The 14,848-nt window shown below is 42.6% G+C and overlaps 1 long non-coding RNA gene across 1 annotated transcript in view; it reads right to left on the reverse strand.

Annotated features, from left to right (window-relative positions):
• LOC134759909 (uncharacterized) overlaps window positions 1-13,913 on the reverse strand; it is a 59,126-nt gene extending 45,213 nt beyond the window's left edge. Inside the window, exon 1 of the long non-coding RNA XR_010136824.1 lies at window positions 13,606-13,913. This is a non-coding gene — a long non-coding RNA (uncharacterized LOC134759909). The remainder of the gene's footprint in view (window positions 1-13,605) is intronic.
• Between the last annotated feature and the right edge of the window lie 935 nt (window positions 13,914-14,848).

Genomic DNA, 14,848 nt, shown 5'->3' on the forward strand with positions numbered 1-14,848 from the left:
CAGGTGTGTGTTAATCAGTACATTAGGACCATCTGATTGTGCCTGTTCTAATTACATGATACGAAAATCAGCAGAGGCTCAAAAGCATTAATAGCCATGACAGTAGTAACAGTATTAATAGTCACAATAATACGAAGTCCAAGCCTTCGTGTGGATTAAAGTTACTCTCAGAATGGCTCTCTAATGATTATACTTTGTCAAGAAAATAAAGAGGTACTATTCTGGGTAATAAAGCACTGAATATTATTCTATATAAGCAAGATTTCAGCTTTTAAGTGTGTTTGCAAAATATTTAATGGTATTTTAATTGCCATCAGACCATAAGGTATGAATTAGGATATATTATTGAGGCTTCAAACTTATGTTCAGCAATATAATTGGTATGAATTATTACCCTATGTTCAAACACTGCCCACTTCTATTGCTTTTTTAAAAAAATTATTTATGAGAGCTCTCTAAAAACCACTATCCAAATGTTTATAATGAGTTAAAATGATTTAAAATGTATTTTCCAGGATGGAAAAATATATCATCACTATTCTTAAATAGTGGTATCTAATTTAGTAGAATTATGCTTATATAAATCTACTCAATAAAAGCAACAACCAATTAAAATCTAAGATTTATGAATGGACTTCACAAATAAACATTACACAACTTGGACAAAAGGTATATTATGAATTCCAGAGTCTGAAAGGATGGATGAACTTTTGTCAAAATTCTATTGCTGTCAGTTTCCAGCCAGACATCAAACTCAACTCATATCACAATAAAGGGCATGAGGGTATTAAATAATAACGTTCTTCAATAGGACACATTTCACCCATTGACCATCACTCGGAACTGCTCATTTTTTTCTAATCATTTAAATGTAGTTTTTGATGAGAAATGAATGGAATTGATTTCTATTTCTCATCAGGAAACTTTCAATAAAAAAGATTCTTAAATTAGCTGGAGGAAAAAAAACTCTGTTCGAAGTAAACATTTAGTGTAATTTTATTACATTTTTCAAATTGTTTTTAGCTGCACATAAAAATCCATATAATGAAGATGAAAGCAATTAAATTTCTATTTACTGTGGAATAGTGAGTTCTGTGTGATACTCATGGGTTCCCAAAACAGTAGCACTGCTTTCAGAAAACTAAAAATATCATCTCCACCCCCATTTTTCTTCCTTTACATCTTATTCATAAGCAATGACTTCATAAAACAAATTCTACTACCAACAATGTTCCGTGCTGCAAGGCGTCCACGTGAGTTACAAAGATACCCATTAGATAGCAAAAGGTTGTAGCATGCTGAGTTACAGACTGGGAAGAATCATCTTTGTAGTTTTTTTCACTTTACCTAAATACTCCAGACCCCTGGGATGTTCTATTATTGTGGTTTCAGTAAGTTTCTCTAAAATCCAGGATGCTTTATGAACTTTAAAGATGATATTTTTCAAAGGGTATGTCTTAATAGGTGCCTATAATTCATCTCTATCACCTGTTCTAATTTCTCAGATCATTTTCCAGGCTTTTTGAAATGTACTTATACTTTACATATCATTCTTGTGTGCTTCAACATCAGCATAATATAATCTGAATTTTATGTAGTTTACCGGATCATTATAATGGCAGAAGAAAATGTTGATGTCCTCTCATAAGAAAATAATTAAAGGTGAATAAATCTATGCATTCGTTTCTATTGTTGTTTTATAATAAGAATGCATCAAATGTGTCTTTTCTTTCCTTTGAATTAGTCATGGGACAGACACCCTGCATATCTGCCAGCTTGCCTTTCCCTGTAGCCCCAGGGAACAAGTGCTGCTTCAAAGGAAGGCCAGCGAGCCTGCTCAGATGACATTTTCCTGATGTCACCATTTGGCTTCTGAAGTCTAAAGAAAATGAAAGAGAATGAAACTATTGATAAATTCCAAGGGAGGGGGGATCAAAGCTCTAAAGAAAAATGGAATAAAACCAAATTCAATTTGAGTTTTTGATCTTTTAAGATTTCAACAAACAAAGGGGTTGGAGGTCCGTGATCTAAAACAATTAATTGACAAATGTATACATTTTGTCATATTTGAAGAGAGATTTTCTTTCCAAACTTAATGTTTATGATAAATTGCATTAGACTTTTGTGTGGCAATAAGAAGAGCATAGCCACCCGACCAACTCCCTATTACTCTTCATCAATATTATTGTTGAATAAGATAATTACATTTACTATCACAAAGCTAGTGTTTTGGACACTTTTTAATACAAATAGGTCATCTATATACACGTGTTTTGTAGGGGAACTAGTTCTTCAGACAGTTATAACTGTATTTTGTGGTTGGAGAACTATTGTCATTCCCTTGGGCTTAGAAACTGTTACATAAAAGGATGGCCATCTATATTTTTAAAAGCAAGAAAATTTTCCCAGCAAAAGAGAAAAAGAGGCCACAAGAAATCCACCGAGTCATGGCCTCAGATGCTCAGGGTGTCAAGGGTAAGGAATTAGGAAATCAGAGGTGACACTGTCTCATTACTGATGTGTTTTTATCCCATACCAAGAACTCATTTTTCAGCCTCAGAAGAAAAGGCAAATCCTACAAAGACATAATACTTGCTACCCACAGCCTTCATAAGCCAAAAGTTTGCCCACAGAGATTCAATGAGAAAATTCATTAAAGGTACAAGTCACTCTACCTCCCAGTTTTGCTCCTGACAGTTGGTAGGTGGCACTGTGGGCAGTTTTCTTATTTGTCTTGACTTCCCACCCCTATCTATGTTTATTACTCAAGTTGGTTGTTTTAACAACCACAGGCTCTAGTGGTTTCACACAATAAAGCTATCCTTCTATTTTAGTGTTCTCTCTTAAGTCACAGTCGACACAGTCATTCAAAGATCAAGGGTCCGTCCATCTCATGGCTCAGCCTCCTCTAGGCCTTTGCGGGTGCTCCTTGCTTAGCCAGTAGATGAGGATTAGAGCACAGGAAACAGACCCAGGAGGAATTCATGGCCTGCCTAAAAATGGCTTAACGTGCCTCCACATTCCATGGGACAGAACTCAGTCATGGAGCTGCACCTGGCAAGAGGGGCCTGGGACATGTAGACCTACTCTTTGACTGGGGGAAAGGGATGCGACTTGGTTGATGATCTGCCTGTATCCATCACGCTATGTGAGGTAGGGATGTCCTAACTATAACTACCTAAAAGCAATTTTATATTTCCTTCTGGGCTCAGAAGGTGCACAGAGCCACTAGCCTTCTGCCAACCATGAGATGCAGAAAATTCCCTACATCAGCAGCCGCCAGCCCACCTTCCCAATGGGCCCTTGTAAGTCTTCCTGTACCCAGCGCTGGAGGGTAACGAGGTAAGGATGGGTGGGAGGAGAGGGGGAAAATAGGGGGGTCCCTCACTTCTCTGGAAAGCTTCCCCTCTCCAGGCCTGGCAGCAGTTCAAGCAGGGAGCACTGGGAGGGCCTCATGGAGGAGCAAGCTGACTCTTCACTCCGAAGATGCAGTGGGCTCTGGAGACTATCTATTGGGTCCTTTCTCACACAAGCCCTGAGCAGACAGATGTCTCTCTGTTCCTAGAGCTCCTGAGGCTCCTTCCTGAATTCGTGGACATCAGGAGGAGTCTTTGTCCTCTTTCTCTGAAGTCTCTTCAGTCTCTCCCACACGCAGTACTCTGTGCCCTTAAAAGCGTGGTCCAGTGGCCAGCAGCAACGGTATCGCCTGGGAAACTCACCAACCCAGCCATAGACCTGCCAAGTTAGAATCTGCAGGTGAGCCATGTGCACATGGACATTTGAGAAACCCTGCTCTGGAGGTCCCCAAGTGGCACCCACCAAGCAGCCCACATGCAGTTGGCAGCGCCCTCAAGCAGCGCTTGCCCGGCAGAGCAGGCTGAGCCCCGAGCAAGAGCACTCAGCCCCGCCTCCAAAGTGAGTCAGCAGTCTTCGTCATGGGCCAGGTACTAGTTCTTTGGATCTCCCCAGTGCAGTAAGCACATTTTCCAGTGCTCCCTCGGGGTTTTGGGGGAGCGTCCTCGTTAGGCTCAGCACTAAGAGCAAATGCACTCTCCAAACCCCTCCCGAAAGGGCAGGATGGAACTTACAGTTGGCCAAATAAATATTCTCATCAATTTTTCCCAGTCCTCTCGCTGACCACTTTTTGTATCTTTAATCCTGCTGAAGGGCCCAAGAGATAGAAGCAGGTTTCCTTCCTCCCCCTTGTAAAGTCTGCATCTGACATATGCAGGGCCACCTGTCTGATACTACCTTGGTATCCCAATCACCATCATTTAGAAATCAGTGGAAATTGAGGCAAAAAGAGTCTCAATCTGATATCCTGTTATAACTATATCCTGGAAAGTATACAAAATATGAAGTTGATTTAAAAGTCCCATAATTCTTCACTAATTCACACAGGCCTTAATCTAATAACACGGCTTGAAAAAAAGTTGCTGTCAATGGCAGTGAACATGCCTCTTTAAGGATTTTTTGCTTTTATCACTCTGCAGCTAAAGAAAGCATGACTCAGGTTTGAATCCATCTTCTACACTTTGCTGGCAGAATGATACTGCTAAGATGAAAACTTACTGATGAGAGGATTTCTCTATTTGAGTCCATTCCTGGTGCTAGACAAATATCTTGGGCAAAAAATGTTGGTGACGTTGTGCCCAACAGAGAACTTCCAGAGAAAAGGTTCAGAAACTGTATTAGTCCGTTCAAACACTGCTATAAAGAACTATGTGAGACTCGGTAATTTTTTTTAAAAAAAGAGGTTTAATTGGCTTATGGTTCTGTAGGTTGTATGGGAAACATGGCTGGGGGAGCCTCAGGAAACTTACAATCATGGTGGAAGGTGAAGAGGAAGGAGGCATTTCTTACATGGCCAGAGCAGGAGGAAGAGAGAGGGGGGACGTGCTACACACTTTTCAACACCCAGATCTTGTGAGAACTTAGTATCCTGAGAACTGATTATCATGAGAACAAGGGAGAAGCCCGCCCCCGTGATCCAGTCAGCTCCCAGAAAGCCTCTCCTCCAATGCTGGGGATTTCAATTTGACATGAGATTTGGGCGGCGGCACAAATTCAAATCACATCAGAAATTAAGAATTGACTACTATGCAATCAAGGGACGTGGTCACGTTTGATGCTCTAGATGCCAGCCAGCACCACTCTAATTAGAGGCCAGAGAGCTTTCATTCAGGGCAATTCCTCCTTTTGTTTCAACTCCTTGTAATGACTTGGGATTGGGGAGCAAAGATTGGAAAACCTGTAGACTTGGGTTTTAGCTCAAACATTGCACCCATTGAGCTGTCCTCATGAATAATTTCACTGAGTCTGTCTCCTTGTAGATAAGATGCAATCATGTCACCCATGGTGTCACCACTCTCATTGGGTTGTTAGAAATATCAAAATAAAATTAAGTGTGGGAAAACTCTTGGGAATCTACAAAGGGCTAAGCAGAATGAGGTGTTGGCATCCTCCCTGGGGAGGAAGGTGAGGTAATAATAGAAGATGAGAGGGGCAGGACATAAACTAAAGGGTCTCAGGACTGGCTCATCCCAGCTAAGCCCCAGCAGGCAGTACAGGGCAGTCTCAGGCTCCCTGCACCCTCCCCCTGCTCACAGGGGCAGTTTGTGATCTCTGAGAGACATGAGACCTTCTTTCTTTCCATATCAGAGAATGAGAAATAAGATTTCTGACTCACTGCCTTCCTTTCAGGGGAGAAGAGGGCTCTACGATGCGGTTGGACTTAGAGGAAAATAGCAGCTCCTCTGCTGTGATTCTAGGTCTCCTCCCTCCCAGAGTCTCAGGATGTGCCTCCACAGTAGCCACTATGGAAATGACATGTGTTTTTCCGCTTAGCTAAGCATGTGTACGTGATTCTATTTAATTAATTATTGATATTTATTAAAATACAACGTGTAGATTTCTATTTTCATTTTGCTGCCACTACACTGAAAAAAAGTATAGTTAAGTTCCCACGACAGAAACATATGTCAATATATAAATCAACTATTTGTTGAGTCGAGGATTACATGAAGACATACCGTGTTGCAGTGTGTGGCAGAGAAACCATACTTTCCTGAGTATCATCACAAACCTGTGAATCGGATAGATTGCTCCTCTAGGCGGATGCAGTATCTGATGAAGTCAAAGGTTCCTGCCACTCTTCACCTTAGTTTTCTGGCTAAAAACAGCCTGGAAATGTTTCTATAGGGGACCAATGTCAGCTATGGGATCTCAAAGATGAAAACAATTTCCTAAAGACAAAAGTTCTTTTCTATGCAATTATTACTGCTGATGCCAGTGTTGCCCCTGGCAAGAAAGATGATACTATTGGTGAATACGATAGCTAAAATTTACTCAGTGCTTACTATGTGCCAAGAATTTTGCTAGGAGCTCCTCACATATTTACATGGTCTGCATTTAACTCATTCAATCTTAAAGGAAATGTATGAAATATGTTCTGTTATTGTCGCTGTAAGTGATGGCTTGAGAATATGTCTGTAAGTCTCTTAACAGTTAATACTTTTTTTTTTTTTGAGACAGTCTCTCTCTGTCACCTAGGCTGGTGTGCAATGGGGTGATCTCAGTTAACTGCAGCCTCTGCCTCCCAGGTTCAAGGGATTCTCCTGCCTCAGCCTCCCAAGTAGCTGGGACTATAGGCGGCACCACCATGCCTGGGTAATTTTTTTATTTTTAGTAGAGATGGGTGTATTAGTCAGGGTTCTCTAGAGGGACAGAACTAATTGAATATATATATATATATATATATATATACACACACATATATACACACATATATATACAACTATATATATAAACATATATATATAACATATATAAATATATATAACATTATATATAACATATATAAATATATATAACATATATAAATATATATATAAATATATATAACATATATAAATATATATATAAATATATATAAATTAAATATATATAAATATATATATATATATATATAAAGGGCAGTTTATTAAGTATTAACCTACATGATCACAAGGTCCCACAATAGGCCATCTGCAGGCTGAGGAGCAAGGAGAGCCAGTCTGAGTTCCAAAACTGAAGAACTTGGAGCCCAATGTTTGAGGGCAGGAAGCATCCAGCATGGTAGAAAGATGTAAGCTGGGAGGCTAAGTCAGCCTCTCTTTTCATATTTTTCTGCCTGCTTATATTCTAGCTGCACTGGCAGCTGATTAGATGGTGCCCACCCAGCTTAAGGGTTGGTCTGCCTTTCCCAGCCCACTGACTCAAATGTTAATCTCCTTTGGCAACACCCTCACAGACACACCCAGGATCAATACTTTGCATCCTTCAATCCAATCAAATTGACACTCAGTATTAGAAGTCCACTCCTTGTCAACTTGAACCCATACACATCTCCTGAGATCATACATAATCTTCAAATAAAGCCAGTAATAAGGTCATAATTATGCTAACATAATACAACTATCCTTCTTACAACCAGAAACACACCAAACCCCAACCCAAATACTATCATATAAAGTTAACAATACTTAAATGTTGATGTGAAGTCAATAAATCTTATGTCACATGACAAAGGAGAAAGGAAATAAATTGAAGATATTTTCTTAGTACAAGTGTATACATGCACAAACATGTTTTTAACAAAAGAAGGAGGAAATACTCATGACAATTACGGTCCTCATTTCTGCAGCTGGTCACGTGGTGTTAGCTGGTATTGATGACTACCGTCTTCTACTACCCATTCTGTATTCCCCTTGCCTTTAGCAAGCACCTCAGCAGGTCATGTTTTTTATTTTTTCATGGTGGTGGAGTGACCCCAAATCTTTATTCCTGAAGGGTCTGGGTCATTTGTAGTTCCTCTTAGATTGGGCTGTTGTAGTTTCCTAGTGACCTTAGTCACAGGCCATGGTAATACTAAGAGACGCCCTAATGGATCTCCTGTACTCCATGGATACTTTTCATTACCTCCATTGTGGAGTAGTAGACTGATTTCACCTTGATAGTCCAGGTCAGTCACCCCAGCCAACACTGTAACTCCCTTCTTAGTTGACTTAAAAGTAGTAGAAGCCCAAAGTGTCCATATGGCAATTTTAACTCCTAGTTTAATTAAACCATTGCTGTGACTCCTGGTGGCAGCATTCCTCCCTCTGGAACTAAGACCTCTAGACCAGCAGAACGTAGTGTTGTGGGAAGAAGAAGCAAAAATTTTGCTAGTGGATCACTACAGGTGACGGTGAGTGGTGCCACTTCCACTTCCATCCCTTGATTTCTGGACCCATGAATCTTAGCTTTGGGAGAAACAGTACCATACATTGGACACTGATTCAGAGAATACATGGCCTTCTGGAGAACTCTGCCCCAGGCTTGCAAAGTATTGTCACTTAGTTGGCCTTGGAATTGTAACTTCAAAAGGCCATTCCATCATTCTATCAATCCAGTTGCTTCAGGCTGATGGGGAACATGGTAAGACCAGTGAATTCCATGAGCATGAGCCCACTGATGCACTGCTTTAGCCATCAAGTGAGTGCCTTGGTCAGAGGCAATGCTGTGTGTAATACCATGATGGCGGATAAGGCATTCTGTGAGTCCAAAGATGGTAGTCTTGGCAGAAGCATTGCGTGCAGGATAGGCAAACCCACATCCGGAGTAAGTGTCTATTCCAGTGAGGACAAACTTCTGTCCTTTCCATGATGGAAGTGGTCCAATATAATCAACCTGCTACCAGGTAGCTGGCTGATCACCCTGAAGAATGGTGCCGTATCGAGGGTTCAGTGTTGTTCTCTGCTACTGGCAAATTGGACACTCAGCAGTGGCCACAGCCACGTCAGCCTTGGTGAGTGGAAGCCCATATTTCTGAGCCCATGTATAACCTCCATCCTTGCCACCATAGCCACTTTGTTCATGGACCCATTGTGCGATCATAGGGGTAGCTGGGGAAAGAGGCTGAGTGGTGTCCATAGAATGGGTCATCCTATCCACTTGATTATTAAAATCCTCCTCAGCTGAGATCACCCATTGGCAAGCACTCACATGGGATACAAATATCTTCAGTTTTTGACCACTCAGAGAGGTCCATCCACATACTTCTTCCCCAAATTTCTTTTTCCAGTCATGCTTATTCCAAGTCCCTGACCATCCAGCCAAACCACTGGTTGCAATCCATGAATCAGTATATCATCGCACATCTGGCCACTTCTCCTGCCATGCAAGGTACACAACCAGGGGCACTCCTGGAAGTTCTGCCCACTGGAAAGATTTCCCTTCACCTCTATCCTTCAGGCATGTCCTAGAAAGGGGCTGTAGTGCTGCAGCTGTCCACTTTTGGGTGGTGCCTGCATATTGTGGAGAACCATCTGTGAACCAGGTCCGAGTCTTCTCCTCCTTTGTCAACTGATCATAGGGAACTCCTCAAGAGGCCATTGGTACAGGCTGGGGAAGAGAAGGCAGGGTGGCACAAGTGGAGACCATGGGCATTTGAGGCACTTCTTCATATAACTTACTTGTGCCTTCAGGACCTGCTTGAGCCTGATCACATACACATCACTTCCATTTGATGATGGAAAGCTGCTGTGCATGACCCACTTTATGGCTAGATGGGTCAGAAAGCACCCAGTTCGTGATAGACAGTTCAGGTCACATGGTGACTTGATGACCCATAATCAAACATTCAGTTTCCACTAAAGCCCAGTAATAGGTCAAGAGCTGTCTCTCCAAAGGAGAGTCGTTATCTGCAGAAGATGGCAGGGCCTTGCCCCAAAATCCTAGAGGCCTCCACTGTGATTCACCTATGGTGGCCTTCCAAAGGCCCCAAACAGCATCCCTATCTGCCACTGATACCTCAAGCACCTTTGGATCTGCTGGGTTATATGGCCCAAGTGGCAGAGCAGATTGCACAGCAGCCTGGACCTGTTGCAGAACCTTCTCCTGTTCTGGACCACACTCAAAACTGACAGCCTTTTGGGTCAGTGGATAAATGGGCCAGAGAAACACACACCCAAATGAGGACTGTGTTGCCTCCAAAATCCTAATCGGCCCAATAGACATTGTACCTCTTTCTTGGTTGTAGCAGGGGCCAAATGCAACAACTTATTCTTCACCTTAGAAGGAATATCTTGACAGGCTTCACATCACTGGACCTCTAGAAATTTTACTGAAGTGGAAGGTCCCCAAATTTTAGTTGGATTTATTTCACATCCTCTGGCATGCAAATGTCTCACCAATAAGTCCAGTGTGTTTGCTACCTCTTGCTCACTGAATCCAGTCAGCATAATGTCATCAATGTAATGGACCAGTGTGATATCTTGCAGAAGTGAAAAGTGATCAAGATTCTCTGAATAAGATTATGACACAAATCTGGAGAGTTGATATACCTTTAAGGTAGGACAGTAAAGGTATATTGCTGGCCTTGCCAGCTGAAGGCAAATTGCTTCTGCTGGGCCTTATGGACAGGAGTGAAGAAAAAGGCATTTGCCAGGTCAATGGTTGCGTACCAGGTACCAAGAGATGTGTTAATTTGGTCAAGCAATTAAATCACATCTGGTACAGCAGCTGCAATTGGAGTCACCACTTGGTTAAGCTTACAATAATCCACTGTCATTCTCCAAGATCCATCTGTCTTCTTCCCAGGCCAAATGGGAGAGTTGAATGGGTTATGGTGGGAATCACCACCCCCGCATCTTTCAAATCATTTATGGTGGCACTAATCTCCACAATCCCACCAGGGATGTGATGTTGTTTTTTATTTACTATTTTTTCTAGGTAGAGGCAGCTCTAATGGCTTCCATTTGGCCTTTCCTAACATAGTAGCCCTCACCCTGCCAGTCAGGGAGCCAAGGTGGGGGTTCTGCCAGCTGCTAATTATGTCTATGCTAGTTATGCTTTCTGGCACTGGGCAAATGACCATAGGATGAATCTGGGGGCCCACTGGACCCACTTAAGTCAGATCTGAGCTAAAACTCCATTAATGACTTGACCTCCATAAGTCCCTACTTTCACTGGAGGACCACAATGATGTTTTGGGTCACCTGGAATCACCGTCAGCTCAGAGCCAGTGTCCAGTAGTCCCCGAAAGGTCTGATCATTTCCCTTTCCCCAATCCACAGTTACCCCGTCCTTAAAAGGCCAGAGGTTGCCTTGGGGAAGGATGGGAGAAACATTCACTGCATAAATTGTCAGAAACGTAGTGGGGTCCTTCCTCAAGGTGACCCAGCTTCCCCTTCATTCAAGGGGTTCTGGGTCTGTAAACTGGCTCAAGTCTGGAAATTGATTGAGGGGCTGTGATTTTCTGTTTTTATAATTCAAATTAATCTTTTGTCCTTTCGACCTAGAAGTTTTCTGCTTATATAAATTAAATAGGAATGCAGTAGCCTTCTTATAAATTTCACTTCTAGGAACACCATGATTGATTAGCCAATGCCAGAGCTCTACATGGATCAGACTATTCTGATTGCCGCTTTGCTTCTGCTGTCTGTTATGGTAGCTATGCCCACCTTGCCTTTGATGGTTAAGTGCCGCTACTTGGCCCCTGCCCCTCGGGATCCAATTATTCCCATTGTATTTAAATTTTGTAGTTGAGTGACTGTGGTTCCCACTGTTAGATCTAACATACAGAAAAGAGCAATTCCAGGGCTTTTCAAAGATATAGGTGCTGCCCTCACAAATCTATTTCAGAAGACATTGGTCAAGAGTATATCTTCTGGACCCTCTCAGCTGGTGTGAGTAGGTCTAAAATGACTAATCCACTTCACCATCCCAATGCCTCTAAGCCTTTGGACCCCTTCCTCACCATTAAACCAAAGGAGATCAGACATTTCCAGCTCACTCACAGTGGGCCATATTATAATGCATATTTCAGCTAACCCAGCAAATAAACTATTAGAACCTTTTCTAACTTCCCAAGCTGCAGCATTAAATGTAGAGTTGCTACATAGTGGGCACAAATCAATAAATTCAGCCTCATCCAACTCCGTTTCTCCCACCATTATCCCACATCCTTAATATCCACTCCCATATCTGTTCTCCAGATTTCTGTTTGTATCAATTAGAAAACTCAAGCAGTTCTTTTTGAGTATAGCACACCTCCCTCATGGGTCACACTCTCAACCTCACCTCCTGGAGCCCACTGGGACTTTAGTCTAGTTATAGGTCTAGAAGCAAAAAGCGTATTGGGGTGGCTCCTGAGGAGATTCAACATTATCTTGCCTGACAGCTGCCTCAGGGGAGGCCATCACTGTTGCCTCAGGCAGCGCAGGGTTTATCTCCTCAGACAAAGGTGGAGAGGCTGGTGGCAGCATGAGTCGGGGAGGGAATGTTGCCACTGCTGGCGATAAGGAAGCTGTTTCTTCTGGCAAAAAGGGTTCATCAGAGTTTACAAACTCAGTGTCCCCAGCTTCATCAGGGTCCTCCCATACATTCCCATTCCAAGTTGCAGGGTCCCATTCTTTTCCAATCAATGCCCTCACTTTAACAGTAGACACCTGGCAAGGCCGTGCATGCACCTTTTGTTGCAGGTCAGCCACTCACATGATAAGAGCTTATGTCTGTTTTTCCACAATTTCAGCTCTTTCTCTGCAAGAGATAAGACTCTCACTCAGGGCAATCTTAACAGAGTTGAAGCTCAGTATCTGCTTCTGAAGCCAGGAGACAGAATCACTGAATTCATAATTTTCTTTAATCACTTTGCCCATTGAACTTAGGAGCAACCAACCAGCTTCATTATATTCCTTGGTTCTCCATATATGGTCAAAGGTATTATGTATAGAGTCACTAAACTCCTTGCCCCTTATGAGCAATGAATCAGAAGTATAAAATGCATTTATTTTGCATAACTCTCTGAGCAGTTCACGCCAAGGACTATCGGTGTTCTCCATACTATTAGAAGTAGAGTCCTTAGCATTTTTGGGTCTAATCATATTAAGAAGCCAACTCCAGAAAACCCAAAACCAACAAAAGAACTCCATCCTTAATATGCTGTTCCTCTAGAACAACTCCTGGTACCAAAATCTGTATTAGTCAGGGTTCTCTAGAGGGACAGAACTAATATATATATATGTATAGGGGAGCTTTTAAAATATTAACTCACATGATCACAAGGCCCCACAATAAGCTGCCTGCAGGCTGAGGAACAAAGAGAGCCAGTCCAAGTTCCAAAACTGAAGAACTTGGAGTCCAATGTTCGAGGGCCGGAAGCATTCAGAACTGGAGAAAGATGTAGGCTGGGAGGCTAAGTCAGTCTCTCTTTTCATGTTTTTCTGCCTGCTTATATTCTAGCTGCATTGGCAGCTGATTAGATTGTGCCCACTCAGCTTAAGGGTGGGTCTGCCTTTCCCAGCTTACTCACCAAATATTAATCCCCTTTGGCAACATCCTTACAGACACACCCATTATCAATGCTTTGTATCCTTTATTCCAATCAAGTTGACACTCAGTATTAACCATCACACAGAATTTCTCCATGTTGGCTAGGCTGGTCTCGAAATCCTGACCTCAGGTGACATGCCCTCCTTAGCCTCCCAAAATGCAGGATTACAGGTGTGAGCCACCACACCTGGCCTTAACATACTTTCTATTGAGAGATGGAGCATAGTCTGCTCCTTTTGAATATAGCCTTACCTTAGTGACTTGCTAATAACATATTGATGCTGCCTGACTTCTGAGGTTGGGTCATAAAAGGTGACACTGCTTCCATTCGGCCCTCTTGAGATGCTCATCTCTAGAATCCAGATACCATGGTGGAAAGAAATCCTGGCCACATGGAGAGGATACATGGAGGTGCTTCCATCAACAGTCTCCACTGAAGTCCTAGTTAATATCCCACATCAACTGCCAGCCAGGCATGTGAGGAAGCTATGCTGTGACACCAGCCTTGGTCACCATCTGAATGCAACTGCATAAGACGCCATGAACACAAACTGTCTAGCTGAGGCCAGTCTCCTCTAGAACTCAGAGGGCGGGGGGGGGGGTGATGGTAATAAATGACCATTGCTTTACACCAATGCTTTAGGGTTCCCCAGAGGAGTGGAACCAATAGAATACTAGTAATGTAAAATTCCTGCTTAAGTATGATTATTGCTGAACAGTTATAATTTGACACCATGAAAGCATTCCAGGCAGTGACTCAGAGGGGCCCAGCCTAATGGAGCTCAGGCCCCTTTGACACATGGCCCTCATACAGAACTCAGCTTCCTTGGGCACACAGCCCCCATAGAGAGCTCAGGCTCCTTGGGCACACAGCCCCCATACAAAGCTCAGGCTCCTTAGGCACAAGGCCCCCATGCCAGCGTGACTTTCACTTCCCAGTCAGAGGAATGTGAGGAGCCCTGGGAAGCACATATGGGAGGTTTCTATGGCCAGACCTGCAAACAGCAGGCAGTAAGTTTGTCATTTCATTGGTGACAGCTAAGTCCCAGGACCACAAATAACAGGAAGGGAGACTGAGGAAAATGGGTCAGACAAGACAGCCCAGGAAAAAAGAAAATGGCATTGGCTAAAGGGAGCCACTTTCTGTCACAACATTAGGAAACAAATGGAATTCTACCCCGATCATGATTGTAGGCTGAGATGGGAGAGTGTGGCAGCATTGTTTTGTGGAGGTCTAGACCTGGCAGCTGGTGAAAAATCAGTCTTGAACCAGGAGAATACAGAAAGAGGAAAATACTTCAAATGAATGATTTCCCTTTGGAAAATATTGATGTTGAGGTATTGAGAGGTATTGAGTGAAACTATCTAAAGGTTGTTGAAAATATGGATCTTGAATTCTAGAAAGAGGTCCAAGCTGTAGATAGAGACATTCAGCCAAGGATAACTCAACCTTCCTTGGCAGCAGTACGGGAGTTTTAACAACTCTGCTGGATAT

The sequence above is a fragment of the Pongo abelii genome, chromosome 14 (genome assembly GCF_028885655.2).
Source record: "Pongo abelii isolate AG06213 chromosome 14, NHGRI_mPonAbe1-v2.0_pri, whole genome shotgun sequence".
NCBI lineage: Eukaryota > Metazoa > Chordata > Mammalia > Primates > Hominidae > Pongo > Pongo abelii.